Genomic DNA, 23,289 nt, shown 5'->3' with positions numbered 1-23,289 from the left:
TAGCTGGGAAGTGGAGATGTCATATAGGGAAGGCAGCCAATAAAGCCCAATATAGGAGATTAGAATGTAAACTCACGAGGAAACTGGGAAATCGTACAAAACCCATATCTCAGAGTAATCCCATGTAAGAGGTGAGGAAACTCACCTTTATAAAGGCCAGTTCTGGTTGATCAAACGCTGGTTGATGGTTGCTCCAGTGTGGGTTGATATTGTGAATTCCTTTGCACTACTAGCCAGCCACACACAGGGGTGGCAGAGTTGCCATGGCTCTGAGGAGAAGAGCCATCCTGTGCAGAATAGACAGCAGACATGGCAGCTGGGAGCCCACAGAGCACCAAAAGTTTCCAGGGTGAGGGCAGGGCACTGACAGCAATGGCTACAAGAGAAATAATAGAAACCAGACCCAGAAAGACCAAAGATAAAATGATCAGACACTGATTATAAAGCACTAAAATAAAGACAAATTTGAAAAATCTTAGGATGGTACAGAAAACTATAAAGAATGACAAAGAAATTTTGTGGATAAATAGAACTTCAGGAAATAAAAAATACAATAACCTCAATTAAAAGAACTCGATGGGTGGTAAATTCTACTTCAATAAAGTTGGTTAAAAAAAAAAAAGTAGATGGGGCTTAATAGCAGATGGAATGCAGGTGAAGAGAGCATTAGTGAATTAGAGGATAGACAGGTCAAAAGAAATTATCCAGAGACAAAAAAGAGGGAAAATGCAGGTAAAAGTAAAAAAGTCTAACATCTGGTTAGAGTCCAATAAGCAGAGTAGAGAGTGAAGAAGAAGAGATATTTAAAGAGATGGCAGTTGATAGCTTTCTAGAACTGAAGACAGACTAAGCCAAAGACTCAACCCAAAGAATCCAAAGCAGGAAAAGAAAAAAGACACTCCTATCTAGACACACAGTGAATCTACATAGAACTGAAGACAGTCTTAAAAGCGCTCATAAAAAAGATTATTTCCAAGGAGTGGCAGTTAGTAGACTGCTAGCTAGCTCCTTAATGATAATCATGGAAGCCAGTATTCAATGGAATATGATCCTTCTAAGTTGAAAATATATCCACTAAAATAAAATCCTGTACCTTAAAAAAAAAAATTTCAAGATTAAAGATGAAATAGGTATTTTAAGTTAAGAAATCCATATTTTATTACTAGCAGGACCTGACTAAAATGTTCTAAAAGTCAAAAGGAAGAAAACTGATCCCACGTTGAGGGTTTGGTATGCAAGAAGTAATTCAAAACAAAAAAGTGGTAAATATATTGGTACATTCAAGTAAGTATTGGCTGTTTAAAACAATAATGTCTAATGGGGTCAAAATGTATAGTCAAATCCCTGACGGTCAATAATAGAGAAGTGGAGAAGGAGTTAGGTGGAGCTGAAGTCTTCAAGGAAGTAGGGAGAAGGTACAGATTAAACACACATAGGACACACGTTGGAATTTTTAGGTCACCACTAAAAGAATAGAAATTGAAAAGAATATAAACTAGTTGAAGAAAAACTGGAGAAATAAAATATAATCAACTCAAAAGAAGGTAAGAGGAACAAAAATGATATAGGGAAGGTGGGACATAGAGTATATAGAAATGGTGAGAGTGTATCATGACCTAAGGTTTATAATTAATATAATTCTGTGCACTTGAAATTTTTTTAATCAGTTGACTGTATTTAATAAATATTTATGAAAGACCTTTTCTGTATAAGGATTTCTAATGGAGGTGGCATTTGCAGGGGTAAGGCCACCACCTTGGTTAGAAAGAATATTCCCACGAGGAAGCAAGGTAAGGAGGGCAAGCTTTGGCCTCAAGTTTGTGGAGGAGGAAGGGATGGGGGTAAGGAGAGTTAGCAGGGGCCAAGGAAACTGGGACAGGATTCGGGGTCTGTTCCAGAATGGAGGCCATAGGGAGGGGAAAGGGGGAGATGAGGGAGGAGTGGCAGGGGGTAGAAGAGGTCAAGGCCACAGGGAAGACAACCAATTGAAGGTGAGCAAGAGAGGAGAAGAAAGGAGGGCTCGGAGGAGGCTCCGTGTAACATGAACCAACCGGAGAATAAGACAACGACCTGGAAATAAGGAAGTCAGGAGGAGGTACTGTTTGTGGGGAGACACGGAGGAGGAGGAGGAGGAGGAAGAGGCTGGGGCAATATTAATGATATTTAACTGCCGGGGTAGCAATGTTGAGGACCAAGGCCTGCAGCATCCCGAAGCCCCCACCCCAGCCCTTACCCCCCCAGCACCACGCCAGGATTGGTGGGTATGGGTAAGTTTTGGGAGGAGGAGGGTCCTGGGGAGGGGCAGCATGTCAGGCAGCAGGGTTTGGAAGTATTTTATTTTATTTATTTATTTTTGGTTTCGGGAGTAGTAGTATTTAGGGATTTATCACTTACATATAACACATGGTCCGCACTTGAAATTTGAGAAAATTAAAAAAAAAATAGCAAAACCAATCTAAAAATTGGAAAGAAGGAAGTAATAAAGGTAAAAATTATAGAACTAGAAAACAAACAATAGAGAAGATTTAAAAAAAAAATCCATGATCTATTTCTTTATTTAATGACTGATCTTGTTAGAGTTTTTTCCAAAGAAAGAAAACATGAATAACTATTGTCAGAAATAACAGGNGGAAAGAAGGAAGTAATAAAGGTAAAAATTATAGAACTAGAAAACAAACAATAGAGAAGATTTAAAAAAAATCCATGATCTATTTCTTTATTTAATGACTGATCTTGTTAGAGTTTTTTCCAAAGAAAGAAAACATAAATAACTATTGTCAGAAATAACAGGGCCATCACTATAGATCTTTCAGCTCTTAAAAGGTTAGTGAGAAATGGGGTGCCTGAATGGCTCCGTCGGCTAAGGGTCAGACCCTTGATTTCAGCTCAGGTCATGATCTCAGGGTCCTGGGATCAAGCCCTGCATTGATCCCACACTCAGCAAGGGGTCTGCTTGAGATTCTCTCCCTCCCTNTTTAAAAAAAAAAAAAAAAAAAAAAAAAAAAAAAAGAAATAACAGGGACATCACTATAGATCTTTCAGCTCTTAAAAGGTTAGTGAGAAATGGGGTGCCTGAATGGCTCCGTCGGCTAAGGGTCAGACCCTTGATTTCAGCTCAGGTCATGATCTCAGGGTCCTGGGATCAAGCCCTGCATTGATCCCACACTCAGCAAGGGGTCTGCTTGAGATTCTCTCCCTCCCTCTTCTGGCCCCTCGCTCTGCTCATGCATGTGTGCTCTCTCTCTCTCGAAAGTAAGTAAATGAATAAATCTTAAAAAAAAAAAGAAAAAAAAAGCTTAGTGTGATAAAAAGTATGAACAACGTTATGCTAATAACTTTGAAAATTTAGAAAAATGGAAACATTTCTATTAGAGAAATGAACTTAACAAAGTACAAAAGAAGTAGCAGGTATGGATAGTCATCTAATGACTAAAGGATCTGGAACCATAGTTAAAGCCAAAGAATATCCCAAATTATATTTTCCAGTGAGTTCTGTCTGCTCTTCCAGAAGAAATACTTCCAACCTAAAACTCTTTTAGAGAATCAGTAAAGATGACCCTGTTCCCAATTAAAATTTTAATGTCATAATAATATTGCTACCACCTATTAAGATGTGCAAAAATTGCACTCATGAAGAGAAATCATGACCAAAATATAAGCAAACAGAATTATCTAGCTTCTGCTGCCATCAAATGCCTAACCTTCCAGCAACAAAGACCTGTGCGAAACCGCTCACATAGTGTCATCTGTCTAGGGAATCAACCCGTCACTTGGGAGCAAGTATAACTTGTCAGAGTTGAGAAGCCACAGAGGGATAGTGGCTCTTACCAGAGACTAGCATTCCAAACAGGAACTCCTTGGGCTGGAGGGACAAAGAGAGCAGGGAGTATTACCGGAGCCCAGAAGCTGGGGCCTTCGGGTAGAGGCTGGAACCACGATGGCACAGGGAAACACAAAGGGAAGAGCTGCGCCTGGCGGGAGCTTCAAAGAGGAGACACAGTTCCTGCCAGCCACTGCCCTAGAGTCTGAGTGACAAAGAAATTCCCTGGTTTCTCCTCTCCAATATTCTAGTTTTCCTCCGATTCCTCCCTTTGGTCACATTCAACTGAAAACCAGAGGACAAGAGAATCTGTTAATGTAATGCATAAATTTATTTCTCTTGGGGTACAGAGCAAGGTGAAAGATGGAGAGTGTATCTGGAGGGCAAACAGAGACAATACAGATAGAGGAGGAATAATTATCACCAGACTTAGGCAAGGAGTTACCTCTGGGAGGTAGGAGAATTATACAGGTGCCTTCTGATGTGCTAGAAATATTCTCTCCTGCCTTGCTTGGGGGTTACATTGGTGTTTGCTTTATAATTGTTTTTGTTCTTCTTATTATTATTGTTCTAAACAAAAAGAACACAGCCTCTTTCTTTCCTTTGAGATACAAATGTTCGGTTTATATGAGAGCGAGCCCAGTGCTGGAGAGAGTGGCCCACTCTTCCATTTGCTCCAAAGCATTCCAGTGGAGAAAGAGCCTAAACAGGATCTAGACTGTTTCCGACTGTTAATATTCAGCTCATCAGATCTATAGCCTGGTACTCCTTGAGCAGGACTGCCCCCAACAAGGCCCGATGTGATAATGGGCAAAGATGGAGGCAGGAGATATGGAGGGTTCAATGCGTAGGTGCAGTTTAGGCCAATGTCCCCATATGCTCTCTAAAATTCTGTTATTTGGTCAGAGCTGGGAGTGGTATCAGGAAGCTGGCCCATCTTTGCTCTACTTCTCCCCTGATTCTGCCCTTCTGCTTTCCAGGGAGAGTAGGTTCAGATGGTCTCGGAGCTGGTGGGCGCCATTCCCTTGGCAGCTTGGCTGGGCTAACCAGTACTTGTAGTTTTTGGTCTTGGGTCTCTCAAGGCTCACCACAGAGAGAGGTACCCTCACAGTGTCCAGTCCATTCACTGTCATCTCACACCAGTACTCGCCCACCGTGTAATGGGCTTTCCTGGTAATTTTAATGCATGTGAGGCGACCACAACACCGATTTTTTTAAAAAAATTTTATTTAAATTCAATTTAGTTAACATATAGTGTATTAGTAGTTTCAGATGCAGAATTTACTGACTCATCAGTCGCATATAACACCCAGTGCCTTAATGTCTACCACCTAGTTACCCTACCCCCCACTCACCTCTCCTCCAGCAACCCTCAGTTTGTTTCCTAGAATTAAGAGTCTCTCATGGTTTGCCTCCCTCCCTATTTTTATCTTATTTTAGTTTTGAAGAAATGGCGGGCAACTCCTTCAGGGTTTAGTTCCCATTTGAAGGGGTTCTTCATCCCCACCTCCAGGTGACAGCTTCTCAGAAACTCACAGTCATCTCACTTGCCCCATTTGGATCTTCTTGAATTTTTCTTCTTGTCCCAGCAATTTCTCCTCCTCAAACAGTTTCTTGTTTTCAGGGGAGGCATATACAGCCAGACCTTGAGACAGTAGTCAATTCTGGCCCAAAGATTTCTTCACTGAGACCAAGTCACCCGGGACTCCACTGCCTACATGAGGGGGAACTCCAGGTTGCCTGTGGGCCAGTGGTGGTGTCCTCCACCAGCTTGCAGATGCCCTGTGGCCTTTGCAGGCCCGACTTGGGGCCCTTTCTAGACAGCGGCACCTTCCATGCACGATGACCATGCTCTGATTGGGGGAGAGGCTGAAGTCCCACTCCAGGCTGTGGGTGCCCCCTGCCAAGTGAGTGTGGCCGTAGCAAGCTCCTGCAGGGCCCTCTCGCCCCCCAGGCCACCCTGACCTATTTCTGGTGCCTAGGAAGAGCCTATAATTGCTTTTGAACCTCACATATATTTCAGGTTCTTTTCTGTATAAATGATGTAGCTCATAAAAGTACAAAAAAAAAAAAATTCCCAGACTCTCATAACTGAAAAACCCAGAAGTAAGATTAATTTGAAGCCCCTTTTATTCAGAGGGTCAGTTGTTGCCAGCAATGCTCTTTTCTGTCATCCCACCTCATCCTCAGGGTGCCTGCACCGATCTCATCTTTCACCACACTGATTCTCCCTCCCCATTTCCCAGAAACTTCAATATGTATTTCATTACTTCTCTCTGCATCACATGCCCATTCCTGAGCCAGTCATTGTGGCCCAGGGGTGAGCGGGATCACTCCATTGTAAATTTTATTAGCTGAGGCTGGAGGACAGGTGAATCCTCCCAAGGAATGAGCTCCATTAGTCGAAGAACATGGTGAGGCCCATCCCTAGTGGGCCATCCTAAGTGATTCGCTTTAATCAGTCCTTATCCACCCATTCCTGGGTTGCTAGTTGCTCTTGTCTCCTATAATGCCTACTAGAAGCTGGAGAGACGCACTATCCTTAAATAATACTTACTAGTTGATTCCAGGAAATATTATCAAATAATTGCTTAAGTCACAGCATAAGTTTCCCTGAGCTGTCTCCCCCTCCCTCCCCCCAGACACCTTAAGAGGTCTCTACATCTGGCTCTGAAAGGGATTACAGATATTAAGCAACTGAGAGGCTCACTCCCTGTATGAGTAAAGGTAACTATTCAGGGTGGTACAGATTGCATAGACTCTGCATTTGGTTTACTGCATATGCTAACAATAGTTTCAGATATTTTGATCACTCAGTCATTTCTTTTGAACAAAAAAAGGCATACGTGTCCTTTATGTCTATATCTTAATATATATTTATCAACCTTTGCTTTGAAACATAGTACCAAACAAACTTTTTAACTGTAAGTTAAATTGTTGAATGCATTTAATTAATCTCCTAGGTGTGATGAACGCAGAGAGGTTCTGCTGAGATTCCGCTTCAGGGAGACTCGTTGCCCCAGGTGCTGGGAATGCCATCAGCAGACAGTTTTCAGCTGTTAGTCCCTTCAGGGAGCGTCAGCTGCAGAAAGCTGTCTTTCCCCCAAATCGTGCCTTTCTGGGGTGGTGTGATGGTTAAATATTAAGTGCCAACTTGGCTAGACCACTATACCCAGATACTCGGTCAAACTTTATTCTAGATGTTTCTGTGAAGGTATTTGTTAGAGAGATTAACATTTAAATCAGAAGTCTGATTTCAGTGAAGCTAATTGTCCTCCATTATGTGGGTGGGTATAATCCAATCACGTGAAAGCCTCCGTAACAAAAGCCTGGCCTTCCCAGAACGAGAACACTCTGCCCGCAGACTGCTTTTGGAGTCCACCGGTTCTTCCCTGGGGCTCAATCCTGCCAGCCTGCTCTGCAGATTTTGGATTTACCAGGCCTCCGCAATTTTGTGACTCATTTCCTTAAAATAAATCTTTTTCACGCGGTCTCTGTTGGGCTTGTGTTGTAGCTGGACTTCTACTCCAGCTTCCTTGCGCTGCTTTCTACCGATGTTTACCTGGGTGGATCCCACAGTCACTCCCTATTAATAAACATACTGAATGCTACGCTCCATGAGAGTTTGCTTCTTGGAGGACCTAGCTTACAACAAAAAGATGAAATGTGTAAGAAAAATGTAATAATTTCCATTCTCCCTGAGAAAAATATGCCAAAGTCTAGAAGGAGGATATACAAGGCAAACAGCTGAATCCTGGGTTGGAAAGCAAATTTACTCTGAAGAGAATTCCCTGGTTTGGAAACAGAAAGGGAAAACATGGGAAAACTTCTTACCAAGATGTTTCTCTCTTCCATTTGGGTAGAAAACATTCTCCCTAGCCAGCTACCTCTGAGGTTTGAAGACGGAGAATGAATTGGACAGAGTCCCAGAGCAAGAAACCCAGAGAAGCAGTGGATTTCCAGTGATATAATAGGGTACATCTCTATTAGGAGATGGGATGAGGGGGGAGAAAATGAGGAATAACGTATCCTGCTTCCCCTTCCTTTCCCTGCTCTCCCTCCTTCCCCAGTACACTGGGGACTGATTACTTACATGTTCACACACTAATTTGCTATGCTTTGTAACCTACGGCATGTGTTTTTAAAGGTTAAGCTTTCTTCTGCCATTACACCAGTAACTCTTGTTAATTACTCAGAAAATAAGCTTAAAGTTGGGGCAATTTAATTTAGTTTACATGGTGGTGTTTGAGTCCTCAACTAGCCCACAGACTTTGGGTTGTTGACATATTTATTTCTAAGCTCAGGTTTCTCTTTCGGATTTTCCAGATCCACTGTTTATCTCTGTGGATATATTTCTCTTTGTCATGTGATGCAGAAAAGAGCTAGAATATAGCAAGATAATCTGAAAATTTAATGTAATGGTATCACTGAAGAATTTGGTTTGTGTTTCCTGCTGCCGCAGACACAGAAAGAAGGAATGGCAACTTTCCCTAGGTCCCCTTTCTTAGGAAGATACTAAGTAAGTCTTTATTTGCCAGCCCTATCTTTCTCCTCCTCAACCATGGTAAAGAGAGCCCCCATTTTAGGAACAATCTTTTGGGACTTGAATTTCTCTTTAAAAGAGGCATGGATATTTAGTCTGGGGTGGAGGGAGTAAAAGTTGTTACTTTCAGTGGATGGGAGTTGTGTGTTGGCTGGAAAGAGGCATGAAGGAACTTTCTGGGGGGATGGGAATGTTCCCTACTTTGATCTGGGTGATAGCTACATGAGCATATGTAGATGTAAAGGTCATTGATCTATACACTGTATGGAAATTCTCTGTGGATACATAAAATGTGTATATATACATAGAAATGCACTAGTTGATGATGTCAGTGTGCCTGTAACAGCCACAAGCCTGACTCTCTCCAGAGGCTGGAACTGATTATCCCCTTGCCACTAGTCTGCCATTGTGGACATTCATTCTGTAAAAGAATGTCAGAGGATGTGCCTTGGAAGTTATAATTACCAGAAAATATTTATCTGTCTCATAGCAAAGTTAAAAGGAAGATTACTATCATTTCTTCAGTGTGTGGAAAAGGAAAGAATTAAAAAAAAAAAGTAAAATTTCCTTCTTTCCAGGTTTACTTCCTACAGTCTGATAATTCCATTGTCAGCTTGGTAATGTGAAAGGGATAGACACCATTGTTAGCATCTAGGAAAGCTGAGTCAGAAGTCAATCCAACAAACTGATAGAAAATCTGTTCATTTCTGTAATTGAATTCTTTCCAAGGAAATTTCCATTTTTTTTTCTCCTCTTTGGCACGAAACCATTTAGAGCATCCAGTACACCTTCATATGCATCAGTGACTTTTAGCTTTTCGCAGACACAGTGGCCAGTCCCAATTCGTAATGGTTCCATTGGACCACTTTGCGCACCTCTAGGATGCCGTCGTTATGAAGGTGCTCGGTACCTGAACCAGCTTGGTCATATTCTTGATGTTTGTGATATGTTTCTTCTGCCAGTGGCTGATTTCTTGGACATATCTAAGATTTCTATTATTTTTTGTTGTTGCTGAGGTAGAATTCTATCTTTCTTGAAATAGCCAGAGGCTCTCTTATACCCTTTGGAATAACACCAATACTGGACAATACAGATACTTCTTTTGCTGTAGCAGGAGGGGGTATGGGTACAGTTTATTACTCTGTAACTCATTTGGGGGGCATGGTTTTGGCTTCCAGAAATCTGCCGTTTTGTGTGTCAAGAAAAGAAAGTTACAGATGAGAAGGAGACAATCTCAAGAGAGGCGTTTGTTGGACTGTCATGAGTAGAGTGCTGTGAGGACAGACTCTGACATTTGTGTACAGAAGATCTGGGGAATGCTCTGGCACCTGTTAAGAAGTGAGAAAAGCAGAATTTTCAGAGGGAGAAGTTTAACAGTGATGTGGTTGCAATTCTCAGTCATGAACACAAGGAGCTCTGCAGCTGGGAAGGCCTATCAGAGAAGTACCTAACTGACAAAGAGACTAGACCTTTGAACCTCCGTATGGATCAGCTGGGGAGGCAGCATAAGCTTGGTCAAAGCAGATTCTTTTAGCTGAGGGCAATACTCCATGCAGAACACAATTGTGAGCCTATACAGCAGACCTATTTCCAGTGGTTGGGGAAATGAGTGCCTTGGTCTTGATCCATTAGGATCCATTTTTCATGACCCTTGGATCCACTTGTTCTATATGGTAAGTTCATACCACTGTGAAGATGTCCTCTGGGATCCTGGTTAGTTCGTTTTCCTGGAGACACTTACAAAAAGAAAATTAGGAGCTCCTGCTGCTGTAGCTGATACTGACATCACAACTGATACTCATCATCTCCCTCTTCCAGTCCCTTTCTAGAAAACCCTCACCCTTGTTTAGGACCTCTGATGCTCTAGATGGCTGAACTGAAGGCTGCCCAGGCCCTAATCCATGGACAGTGATGATGACTTGGTTGGTTATTTGGTGGGCCTGGAATGAGAAAGATTAAAAGATCAGAGAAAAGTGGTCTAGGGGGGAGGCAGGGGGGTGTTGGCATGAAATGTGAGGGTTTTTATATAACATGTTGGCATCCACCAGAATATGGCAAGAACAGAAGGTTGGTACTTAATAACCTGACTACACAGAATGCCTTGACTAGTGTTAGCCAGCTTCGTGTCAGTGGCCACCCATGTGCTTGGGCACTTGAAGCAGCAGCCATGGAAGCAGGGATGGAGGCTGTGGTCCCCAAAGCATGAGCTCCTGCTTGCCAAGACTAATCTACATTCTGCTGCCACCAAACGCCCAACCTGCCAGCAATGAAGACCAGTGCTAAGCCCTGGATCTAGTTGAGAGATCTGTTAGGGATCTGTTGAGGGATCAACCAGTCACTTGGTAGTGAGTATAACACTGGACCCCTCCTACCATGGAAAGAACGGTGATTCATTGTGGCTAGAATTGGCACATATTCCAGGTATGTTTTCTTTCTTTTCAGGGCCTCAGTCAGCAACAGTTTCTGAGAACAGAGTATTCAATGGTATTTCCCCAGGAGACACTCTTAACAGCACTTAAGCTGTGGCCATGAGCTTATGACTAGGAGATCCACAGTTTTTAATGCCTACCCCACTACTCGGAAGCAGCTGGCTTGATAAATGAATTAAACAGCTTTTTAAGTTGCCGCTGAGGAGCCAGCATGGAGGTACCTTGTGAAGATGGAGTGCCATTTTCTAGACTCCGAGATGTATTCGGAATCAGTGACCATTACTTGGCAGTATGTCAGGCAGTAGGCCAAAACATAGAACCCAGGGGCCTAGGAATCATGGAATGAAAGTTGGGGTGGCCTCATTCACTATCCTAGTTTCCATTTAGAGAATTTGTGTTTCCTGTTCCACAACTCTAGGTTCTTTAGACTCCGCAGGGATGAGGGTCTTTAACATGGGAGGAGTGGATGAATTTTAGATGAATCCGGGGACTCAAGATTTTTTGAATGCATTGACCCAGATTTTTCCGTGCCTTGGGGTTGACTTTTAATCAGAATGCTGATTTTGAGGTAAAGACTTTTTTTTTTAAATGAACTAGAGTTGACATATAATCTTGCATTAATTTAGGTGTACACAATAATTTGATACATGTATATATTATGAAATCATTATCCCAATAAGTTTAATTAATATCCATCACCACACATGGTTACACTTTTTCTTTTTTTTTTTGGTGACGAGAACTTTTTTTTAAAATTTTTTTTATTATATTATGTTAGTCACCATACAGAACATCCCTGGTTTCTGATGTAAAGTTCAATGATTCATTAGTTGCATAACACCCAGTGCACCATGCAATACGTGCCCTCCTTACTACCCATCACCAGTCTATCCCATTCCCCCGCCCCCCCCCGAAGCCCTCAGTTTGTTTCTCAGAGTCTGTAGTCTCTCATTGCTTCATTCCCCCTTCTGATTACCCCCCCTTTCTTCCCCTACCGATCTTCCTAGTTCTTTATGTTCCATAGATGAGAGAAATCATATGATAATTGTCTTTCTCTGCTTGACTTATTTCACTTAGCATTATCTCCTCCAGTGCCGTCCATGTTGCAGCAAATGTTGAGAATTCGTTCTTTCTGATAGCTGAGTAATATTCCATTGTATATATGGACCACAGCTTCTTAATCCAGTCATCTGTTGAAGGGCATCTCGGCTCCTTCCATGATTTGGCTATTGTGGACAATGCAGCTATGAACATTGGGGTGCATATGGCCCTTCTCTTTACTACGTCTGTATCTTTGGGGTAAACACCCAGTAGTGCAATGGCTGGGTCATAGGGTAGTTCAATTTTTAACTTTTTAAGGGACCTCCACACTGTTTTCCAGAGTGGCTGTACCAACTTGCATTCCCACCAACAATGTAGGAGGGATCCCCTTTCTCCACATCCTCTCCAACAATTGTTGTTTCTTGCCTTGTCTATCTTTGCCATTCTAACTGGCGTAAGGTGGTATCTCAGTGTGGTTTTGATTTGAATTTCCCTGATGGCTAATGATTTTGAACATTTTTTCATGTGTCTGTTAGCCATTTGTATGTCTTCATTGGAAAAGTGTCTGTTCATATCTTCTGCCCATTTTATGATNCACTCCCCCTGCTTGTGTTCCCTCTCTCGCTGGCTGTCTCTCTCTCTGTCAAATAAATAAATAAAATCTTTTAAAAAAAGAAAAGAATAGTGCTGCAAGGTTGAAGAACATTTCTGCTCTTTCTGAGATACTGGGCTCCTCAGACTTGGGAAGGGATCAGACTATCACACTACCGGCTTCCAAAAGTAGACTTGAGCCTTAGGTGAAGGGGCTCCTTAGAGGTGGCTAAATGTAAATGTTTGGCTACCATGTGTCCATAAGCTGTGTATTAAGTGTCTCGTGAGTGTTAATATCCCCTGTATATAAGGGGATGTTGCCAAAGTGTACAGTTGCCAACAGAATTGTCTGACTTTGAATGGCCCACACTGGACACACAATGACCAGGTGGGTATGTAGGACCCTAGATGAATCAGTAGGGCTAGAAAGAGAGGTCTTATCCCGTGGTTGTTAGACTGCTGCTCTTCCTGGAAGTTTCACCTTGTGCTATTGGGCTATGTCTTCCATCATCCAGGCTTTTATCTAAATAGACATGGGCCTTGCCCAAGGATTCCATGCACCAAAATTGGTGGAAGGTCCAAAATCATTTACTTGGGAAGTTGTTTCATTGGTGATAAGCAAAGAAATGTTATGTTTATTTTGAGGGTGGTGGAGTAATTTACCTTATAGCATTAATATGAATTACCGTGATAGTTTCTATTGTTCAGAATATTTGCTGTTTCCCAATAGGGAAGGATCACATATCCCCATCCACTCCTTTGGTATCCATCTCCGCTACATGTGCTGCATGAAGTGAAATGGCCAATGAGTAAAACTGGGTGTGTCACTCCTGAAAGCTTTAAAAGCCATTGCAGAGTCTACTACTTGGCCATCCCCCCACCACCCTGTGTCCATTTTAAGTAGGCTTCATGCCCAGCATGGAGCCCAATGTGGGGCTTGAACTCAGGACCCTGAGATCAAGACCTGAGCTGAGATCAAGAGTCAGACGCTTAACTGACTGAGCCATTTAGGTGCCCCTTGGCCCCCTTTTTTCTGTCTCATAAGATGAGAAATATTCCAGTGAGGGGTTGCAGTGTCAGTCTGGGTCTTGACATAAAGATTCATGGAGCAGAGCCACAGCTGACTCATGCTGAAAATACAGAGTGAGGGAGAAGTAAACCTCTGCTGTTTTAAGATACTGAGATTGGCCAAAAGTTTGCTATCATGGCAGGATTTCACCCAAACTGACTGATAATGGTTGAATTTCCATAGGTTTCGTCTTGTGCATGTTCCGTTTGGAGACTTGATACTTCCATTTAAAAAGGACTAAGGGGCACTAGACTGTGGTAATTCTCTCTGGAAGGAATGTTNTCCTAGTTCTTATGTTCCATAGATGAGAGAAATCATATGATAATTGTCTTTCTCTGCTTGACTTATTTCACTTAGCATTATCTCCTCCAGTGCCGTCCATGTTGCAGCAAATGTTGAGAATTCGTTCTTTCTGATAGCTGAGTAATATTCCATTGCATATATGGACCACAACTTTTTAATCCAGATGAGAACTTTTAAGATTTACTTTCTTAGCCATGGAAGACTTATTGGTGTTGAGAATTCAACCCCTTTTGGGGCTGTTGCATTTTCTTGTTATAATCAAGACCTAGACCAGAGACTCCGTGTTTTCTGCTCTGTGCCTGCAGGAGTTAAGAGTTTTCTTATATGTAATCAAGGAAGGCTTCTGGCTTTAATATTTTGCCTTAAATTGTTGAATAATGATCCCAGCCCTTCACTGCTTTCTTCAGTGCTTTGCTTGCACCCAGCAACAGTCAACAGATTCCATAACTTTATAATATCTACCTCCCCTGTACGTCTCAAAGGCCTCATATGTTGCATCTGACAATGCATTCCCATCTACTGATAATCCATTCCAGTTCATCACTCATAAAAGTTTTCGACAATTACAGCGCTGTAGCAAGTCAGGGGCTATTTATACCCCTCTTGCTACCAATGAGGGCCCCTCTTTACAGCTGGTCGGTGATACAGCTCCGAAATCCACAGAGAGTCTGCCTTATAGGATCATCTCCAGCACCAACTGTTACACATCAGGTTCCCTAGGAAACAGACTCAGACACCGATAGTTTCATGCAGCATGTTTATTTGGGTGTGCTCTCTAGGTCAATACCTTTTGAGGGGACAATGGATGCCAAGTTGGGCCAAGGGAGAAGCTGAACTGCAGTGTAATTGTAACAGCTGCTTTAGCCGGCATGGTGAGGAACTCTAAAACTAGGCCCTTGGGCAATTTTCCAGTTTGGGTAAGGGGCCAGTCTTTGTACCAGCACATCAATGAGGGTTGTCCCTGAGGAGGAAAAGCAATACACAGCTTCCTTCAGTCAAGGGCAGTGTCTGGATAGGGACACAGCTGTGAGCCATCAGTAGCCAGCACCCCTTGTGGCGGGGGTGGAGGGAGGGGTGGGGGGGATGAGTGCCTTAGTCCTGCGGGGGGATTTCAGTGGTACACCACAGCACCTACCACAAGGCTCACTGAAAATTAAGAGGTATTATTCCAGAGACAGAAAAGAATAGTGCTGGGGCGCCTGGGTGGCTCAGTCGTTAAGCGTCTGCCTTCGGCTCAGGGCGGGATCCCAGCGTTCTGGGATCGAGACCTGCATCAGGCTCCTCCGCTGGGAGCCTGCTTCTTCCTCTCCCACTCCCCCTGCTTGTGTTCCCTCTCTCGCTGGCTGTCTCTCTCTCTGTCAAATAAATAAATAAAATCTTTTAAAAAAAGAAAAGAATAGTGCTGCAAGGTTGAAGAACATTTCTGCTCTTTCTGAGATACTGGGCTCCTCAGACTTGGGAAGGGATCAGACTATCACACTACCGGCTTCCAAAAGTAGACTTGAGCCTTAGGTGAAGGGGCTCCTTAGAGGTGGCTAAATGTAAATGTTTGGCTACCATGTGTCCATAAGCTGTGTATTAAGTGTCTCGTGAGTGTTAATATCCCCTGTATATAAGGGGATATTGCCAAAGTGTACAGTTGCCAACAGAATTGTCTGACTTTGAATGGCCCACACTGGACACACAATGACCAGGTGGGTATGTAGGACCCTAGATGAATCAGTAGGGCTAGAAAGAGAGGTCTTATCCCGTGGTTGTTAGACTGCTGCTCTTCCTGGAAGTTTCACCTTGTGCTATTGGGCTATGTCTTCCATCATCCAGGCTTTTATCTAAATAGACATGGGCCTTGCCCAAGGATTCCATGCACCAAAATTGGTGGAAGGTCCAAAATCATTTACTTGGGAAGTTGTTTCATTGGTGATAAGCAAAGAAATGTTATGTTTATTTTGAGGGTGGTGGAGTAATTTACCTTATAGCATTAATATGAATTACCGTGATAGTTTCTATTGTTCAGAATATTTGCTGTTTCCCAATAGGGAAGGATCACATATCCCCATCCACTCCTTTGGTATCCATCTCCGCTACATGTGCTGCATGAAGTGAAATGGCCAATGAGTAAAACTGGGTGTGTCACTCCTGAAAGCTTTAAAAGCCATTGCAGAGTCTACTACTTGGCCATCCCCCCACCACCCTGTGTCCATTTTAAGTAGGCTTCATGCCCAGCATGGAGCCCAATGTGGGGCTTGAACTCAGGACCCTGAGATCAAGACCTGAGCTGAGATCAAGAGTCAGACGCTTAACTGACTGAGCCATTTAGGTGCCCCTTGGCCCCCTTTTTTCTGTCTCATAAGATGAGAAATATTCCAGTGAGGGGTTGCAGTGTCAGTCTGGGTCTTGACATAAAGATTCATGGAGCAGAGCCACAGCTGACTCATGCTGAAAATACAGAGTGAGGGAGAAGTAAACCTCTGCTGTTTTAAGATACTGAGATTGGCCAAAAGTTTGCTATCATGGCAGGATTTCACCCAAACTGACTGATAATGGTTGAATTTCCATAGGTTTCGTCTTGTGCATGTTCCGTTTGGAGACTTGATACTTCCATTTAAAAAGGACTAAGGGGCACTAGACTGTGGTAATTCTCTCTGGAAGGAATGTTGCTAAAGTACAGTTGGCTGTTGTATCTCATTCCTATAATCTGGTCATTTTTAGTGTTGTGTTTTGTTTTTATTTTTGTGACAACAGCAAAGACTAGGAGAAGAAAGGAAGGCAGGGAGGGACATAGGGAAGCTGAACTGGTTAAAAAAAAAAAAAAATCCCTGACTGGGCCTGGGGATGATGGCTGGGGATAATAGCAGCTCTGTAATTAAAAAGAAAAAAAGATAAATTGCCAATTTTGAATTTGCATTTTTGGAAGATATATGTTATTATTTTGAAAGTAGTACTACACGTAGTCTGTTCTGAAGTTCTGATAGGATCAAGGGGAAAACATAAGGCTTTCCTGTCCCTAGTTCTATACTTAAAATTAGTACACATTTTATAGATCTAAACACACACACACTGCCAGTGAAGTTAAGCTTGTATTTTCTTCATTGAAGTTTAGTACGTAAAATTAATAACACAAGCAGCCAAAGATATTTTTAGTTATTTTAAAGAAGTTTTTTTGTTTGTGTTTGCCTAATTCATATTTTTAATTTTGGGGAGGCATGGGGATTCTTGTTGGTCCATACAGCTTCAATTTTATACAAATATAAAAGTATTACTAGCCAAAAGTGACCTACAACTCCTTATACAACTCTTAAACTAACAGCCGCCATTTAAAGTATACTTCTGTGTGAGACACTGTGCTAAGTGTGTTATAGGATCTGTAGGCAATAACAAGATGCATAGCTTCAGCTGGAAAATGAGGCTTTGAAACCCAGACTCACTGGTTTGTCAAAATAGGAAGTAGTTAAATGAGAATGCACGTGGGGAGCATGCACAGCCCAGTGTCTGGCACAGAGAAAATAAGAATAAATGGTAGCTAATAGGCACCCTGACTTCATGCTTCTTCCCACCCGAGAATACAAGTTCTTAGCTTTAGTTTTTCTACTTTTCACATGGAGAAAACACTAGCAAAAATTGACTAAGGTCAGTGTATTGGGGCAGAAACATTTCACGTGTTCTCCATGTCTCCTGGCTGCCTCCTCTCTTTGGTGCCCCAGCAACACCTGGCTGCCCTTCTGCTTTTGGAATTCGATGTGGCAGGCAGAATTCTAAGGTGACCCCAAGTTTCTGCCCCTGACTTACATGCCCTGTATCATACCTTCCTCTTGAGCGTGGGCAGAACCTGTGAATATGATGGGGTATCATTCCTACGATCCGTTACTAATCCATTAATTTGAGTTAATCAAAAGGGAAATTACTCTGTGTGGGTTTAACCTGATCAGAGGAGTCCTTTTCCTCTCTTTTTTGTTTGTTTGAACATGTTTTTTATTTTGTGAACATAGTATTTGCAATTTGATAGCCACACCCCCTCCAATTTGACTATTTACATTATAGCCAAATATTGATAGATACCGGGTATTTCTTCATGCAAGTTGTGGAACTATATAAATTGAATAACACTCCAGAAACAAATATATATGTACATTATTTATATATTAATATTTACTATAAATAGAAATATCTAAGAAAAAATAAGAAAACATGAAATCACAGCATGTGGTTTCTGGTCTCTAACAGACCTGACTTCTCAGCAAAGCACATCTATGTAGATAAGTACATTTTAAATTTAAAAAATAGGCATTGCTTCATATGAAGCGTGACATGCTGCTTCCTCTATAAACAGCCTCTATTTTGAATCAGTTTGGTGCCACATTAACCTGGTCAAAAACGTTCTGTGATCCTGAAGACACTTGCTTGTCTGGGCCCAGGGTCGTCCAGTTAAATGTCACACGGCACCCAAGGCTGGCCGGGCTGTGGGAGCTATGCTCTTCTGCCCTTTGTGTCTGGAGGGAAGCTTGTCTTTGGCCAGAGTTGGGACTAATAATTCAACCACTGAGCACGGACATGGGGGTCAAGAGGAGGACAAACATGGTCTTGTTGAGGCCCAGGCAAACAGGCCCTCCCAGCCCCAGCCGTGGTAGGTTTTCTGGACCAGACCCACCTGAGAGCTTAGTGGGCATGACGTCTGCATGCCTGTCGTGTTGATACTATCACAACAACACTTGGAATGAGAGGATTCCCGGAAACACTCTGATGGCCAGATGCACAGATCATAAGCACGATGACCTTCTGCGTCATTCTTAGGGAAATAGCCCTCAGTCAGGTGAGGTTCCTTCACAGGTGACCAGGAAACTATTCTTAAGGTGTTTCCTTAAGGCTCACCTCTCCCAACCCCACTCTGAGGCCAAACCCAAAAGACAGAAAGCCCTGTGTCCCTGGGGTCCTTTCTGGGTCAGAAAGGGAGAGAGAGAACAGTTCTGTCGTGTGAGACGCTGATCTTGCTGGCAGTCTGGGGTGTGGGGCCAGCTGCTGGCTGGCGCCGTTGGAATTGTCTTAGCAGCATTTGGCCGTGTGGTGCCGGTGGTGTCTGTTTTCATGGAAGACTGGAGGCAGGAGTGGCATGTATACCAGTCTGGCATTTTGACGATGCTGACTTGCCTTTCTCAGAAACTAAAGTTTCGAATTTGAGGTATCAGTACCGCAACAAAGCCCAAAAGCTTGGAAGTGAATGAAAAAAAAAATCAGTTTGCTGAATGTTAGAGAGTCCTGGGCTCAGACCCCTTTGCGTCTAGCTAGCATGACTTACAGCTACATCAAGGTCAGCGGTGCCTTGTCCAAGAGCCCACAGCCATTCAGTCTCAGCTTCAACTCACAGGAACTGTCACTCTTACTTAAATTGCGACATAGGAGCTTACAGTCTGATTTGTTTTCTTGGACTTTCATTTTGCACAGGAATAGTTAATGACCTCTCAAGGTGCAGATTAAGGTGTAGCAGGGACCCAGCACCAGAATAGCCCATGTGTTCGAGGCAGTCCTCGTGGTGGAAACAAAGCATCTAATAAAAGGGCAGGCATCTGTCACTGGTCCTGTCCTGAACAACCAGAGGCATCTTGTCCCAGCCCCCAGCTTCAGCCACCTACCTACACACTGGTCTGGTTCTGTGAGCCATCCTCCCTCGGCGAACATCGGCGGGGTCCTTTAAGAGGAGATGGGATATCAGATGCTTCTGGCGGCCTTGAAGGAGCAGGCAGCCACATTGTGAGGAGGGCAACTTGTCAAAGACCCCAGAGAGGCCTCTAGGAACTGAAGTAGTCCCCCTCCCAAACAGCTGGCAAGAAAACAGAGACCTCTGTCTGATGGCTACAAAGAAATGAATTCTGTCAACAAGCCAAAGGAGGATGGAAGCAAATCTTTCCCCAGTTAAGCCTTGAGATAAGGATGCAGCTGGCTGACACCTTGATGTCAGCCTTATAACACCCTGAACAGAAGAACCACAGAAATAGAGATAACTCTGACCCACAGAAACAGAGATAACTGTGTTTTATGAAGCTAGGTTGTGGTAATTTGTTATACAGCAACGGAAAACTCATATAAAATGAAACACACACCACAGTGCATGGGATCTGGCCTCCTAAGTGCCTGCTGGAGTCAGGTGACAACCCAGAAGTGCAGGGGAGTCAACTCCCCAGGGGCTGAGTTTCAACTAAAGGGAAGGGAAAGATGGGAGGAAGAGGAGCACGAATTCCTAAATTCCCACCCTCCGTGGGCTACTGTCATCTTCATATTTAATTTGTAACTTTTCTAAGGAAGCACTAGGTATGTGCCAAGGGAATGCCCCTGCTGATTATCTTGCTTTGTCCTTTCACAGCTTGTTGTGAGTACAAGCCAGTGTGGGAAGGCGTCACATCATACTTCTCTCATTTCTTTCCTTTTCATCCTCACCGATATGTCTTGTCTCTCCCAAAGAAGATATTATCACTTTAATCCTTCCCCCAGGTTCTGCTTTCCGAAGGACCTGGGCTAAGTCAGCCATATGATTAAGTGGCAGATCCAGAATTTGAGTCCAAGTCTGACTCCAAAGCATAAATTCAGGATACTGTATTTTACTTTAAGGACGTTAAATTTTAAAGGTGGAAAATACATACATGGTAGGGGCAGCACACAATTTCTATGCTAATGACAACTCAGGAAGACAGGAATAGGGGTTTCGGATTGTCTTGTTATTTCAAATAGAGTTGATCTAACTGTTAGAAGAAATAATTTCTGGCTCTTTCATGAAGTTCAATTTAATATACAGACATTTGGGAACAAGGAACTCTGTGGCATATGTGATACTAGGTTACCTGTAATGTTGATTGCTAGTACATCTTGGGGCAGTAATATGATAAAGAGACACTTTTTCACAGTGAAGACAGAATTTCAGGCATACTCTGCTCTGTTGTGGGGTGGTGTTTTTTTTTTTTTTCTAAGTTGTCAATACATTTTCTAAGGTTGCAATTGAGCCTTGAACTATTTCTGAGCTGCTCTTTCCTTTGAGTGGTGTTCAATGAGCCTGAGGCAGAGTTTGAGGTGAATAAGCAGAAACCGTACCCATGTGCATTTTTAACACTGAGTTCTGTTGGTAAATGAAAATGTTCCTTTCAGATTGGATAATCTGTTCAGCACATTAGGGCCTAATAGGACGGGCATCACACTGTGCTGCTTCAGTGGTCGGGCCCAGAGCATAGGTGAGCCCTTACTTCCAACTTGTTTTTCTCCCTTCTGAACTCACGGTCACTTGATCACGTTCTCAAGTTGAGCTTGTTGCCTTTAAATATGTGTCCTTAGGATTCAGTTGCAGATTTCTTGGAGATGTCTGCACTGCCCTGGTTCTTTAAAATTTTTACGGATCATCTGGGTGGAGTTCGTTGGCAGCCACGTTTAAACCCTTGGTCCCCTGTGATTGAATGAGAAGCGGATACCCAACTGAAGCCTGGCCAAACAGTCTCTGTCAGGAATTTGCAGTTGAGATGGAGTGAGGGCTGACCCCTGACCAGGTGATCTGTAACCCTGAGAACTGCAGGGTGGCCGTCTTGCCCGTATGGGATAGAGTACCTAAAAAGCCAACCTGACTTCATGTGGATTCTCTGTTCTTCCCCATTTTTATAGAAATGTGGTATGAAGAGAGAATGCCCACAGGGATGATACTCATTTTTCCCTTCCGAATCCACTCTTGACCCTTCTCCCTGATTTGTTTCCCAGGAGGCTGATCTCCATCATCTGATTCAAGGTGACTCCCTCACCCTCTGGCTTCCAGGTGGGTTTGGACGATGTGAGGTCTCCTTAGGACATCAAAATGCAGGAAGCGAGGCCGGGGGATTTATTTCCTTGCTTCCTCACTTTCAGGCTGCCGATCTGTAGCGGTTGCTTTTCTGTTGCAAGGTCACAGAGCTTACAGAATGATTTTTCTTCTTCAGCCATAGCTGTAGACCTCACTGTGTTTCTGTAAACGCCCCGCTCAGGTCCAGGGACTGGGCAGACACTGTTACCACCTCTAGGCCTGGAGGGGGTCATGGGAGGGGGCTTCATGTTGCCCTGCTGGTTTCTCTTTACTCTGCCTTTGACCTTTTTGTAACGAATCTAATTAGGGCCTTTTTGAGAATGCCTTCTGTGTCCTGCTGGGATCATGACTGAATGATACATGACCTATGCTCCTGAGGTTCTCATCCCTTTTGGGTTCCTGAGTGTGAAACAAACCTGTGATCTGACAATAAACTTGTTTGGCTCTAACTAGTCAACTGTGTCTTAAAACCAAATAGCTTCAACAAATGAAGGTTTCTTGCATTACATGTTATATATATAGTACTTAAATGAATAAAAGTATCTATTTATATAATACATATATATATTTATATAATATGTAGACTAAACAATTTTTCAATACAGATAAGTATATCAGTAAATCAAATGTATTGTGATGGTATACATGATACTGTGATATGCGATGCATTTGGTTTTTCTCTTTGGTTTTATTGAACTGTAAATGGCACATAACATTGTATTAGTATCCGATGTACAACATGGGGATTCGGTATATGTATGAATCACAAAATGATCAGCACAGCAAGGTTGGTTAACCTCCATCACCTCACATAGTTATTTTCTTTCTTTCTTTCTTTTTTTTTTTTAAGATTTTATTTATTTATTTATTTGACAGAGAGAGAGACAGCCAGCGAGAGAGGGAACACAAGCATGGGGAGTTGGAGAGTAAGAAGCAGACTCCCAGCAGAGGAGCCCGATGCGGGACTTGATCCCTGAACGCCGGGACCACGCCCTGAGACGAAGGCAGCCGCTTAGCTACTGTGCTACCTAGGCGTCCCACACATAGTTATTTTCTTGTGATGAGAAACTTTAAAATTTATTCTTAGCAAAACTTACAGATATACACTATATTATTAACTTTAGTCAACATGCTATATATTATATTCCCAGAACTTAATTATCTTATAACTGGAAGTTTGTACCTTTTAACTACGTTCACGCATTTCACCCACCCACCCCACCTCTGGTAATCACTAATCTGTTCTCTGTATCTTTGAGTTCCATTTTTTTTTTTTTAATTCCACATATAAGTGAAATCGTACAGTGTTTGTCTTTCTCTGATTTATTTTGTTTAATATAATGCCCTCAAGTCCTATGCAGCTTGTTGCAAATGGCAGAATTATCATTTTAGTGGTTGAAAAATACTTCCTTGTGTATTATATGTGTGTATATACCACATTTTCTATATCCATTCCTCTGTTATTGGACTCATGGTTGGTTGTTTCCATGTTTTGGCTTTCATAAACAGTGCTACAGTGAATATGAGGATGCAAGTATTTTTTAACAGTGATTTCTTCTCCTTCAGATATATACCAAGAAATGGTAGTTTTATTTTTAATTATTAGAGGAACCTCCGAACTGTTTTCTATAGTGACTGCACAAGGGTTCTCTTTTCTCCACAAACTCACCAACACTTACCTCTTGTCTT

The 23,289-nt window shown here is 42.6% G+C and overlaps 1 pseudogene; it reads right to left on the bottom strand.

Moving 5' to 3' along the window:
* Nucleotides 1–4,811: 4,811 nt before the first annotated feature.
* LOC109488418 lies at nucleotides 4,812–21,740 on the bottom strand (annotated as a pseudogene).
* Between the last annotated feature and the right edge of the window lie 1,549 nt (nucleotides 21,741–23,289).

This window comes from Ailuropoda melanoleuca, chromosome 5 (assembly GCF_002007445.2).
Source record: "Ailuropoda melanoleuca isolate Jingjing chromosome 5, ASM200744v2, whole genome shotgun sequence".
NCBI classification, from domain to species: Eukaryota; Metazoa; Chordata; class Mammalia; order Carnivora; family Ursidae; genus Ailuropoda; species Ailuropoda melanoleuca.
Note: the sequence above shows the minus strand (reverse complement) of the source record. Positions and strands in the feature narration are given on the sequence as shown.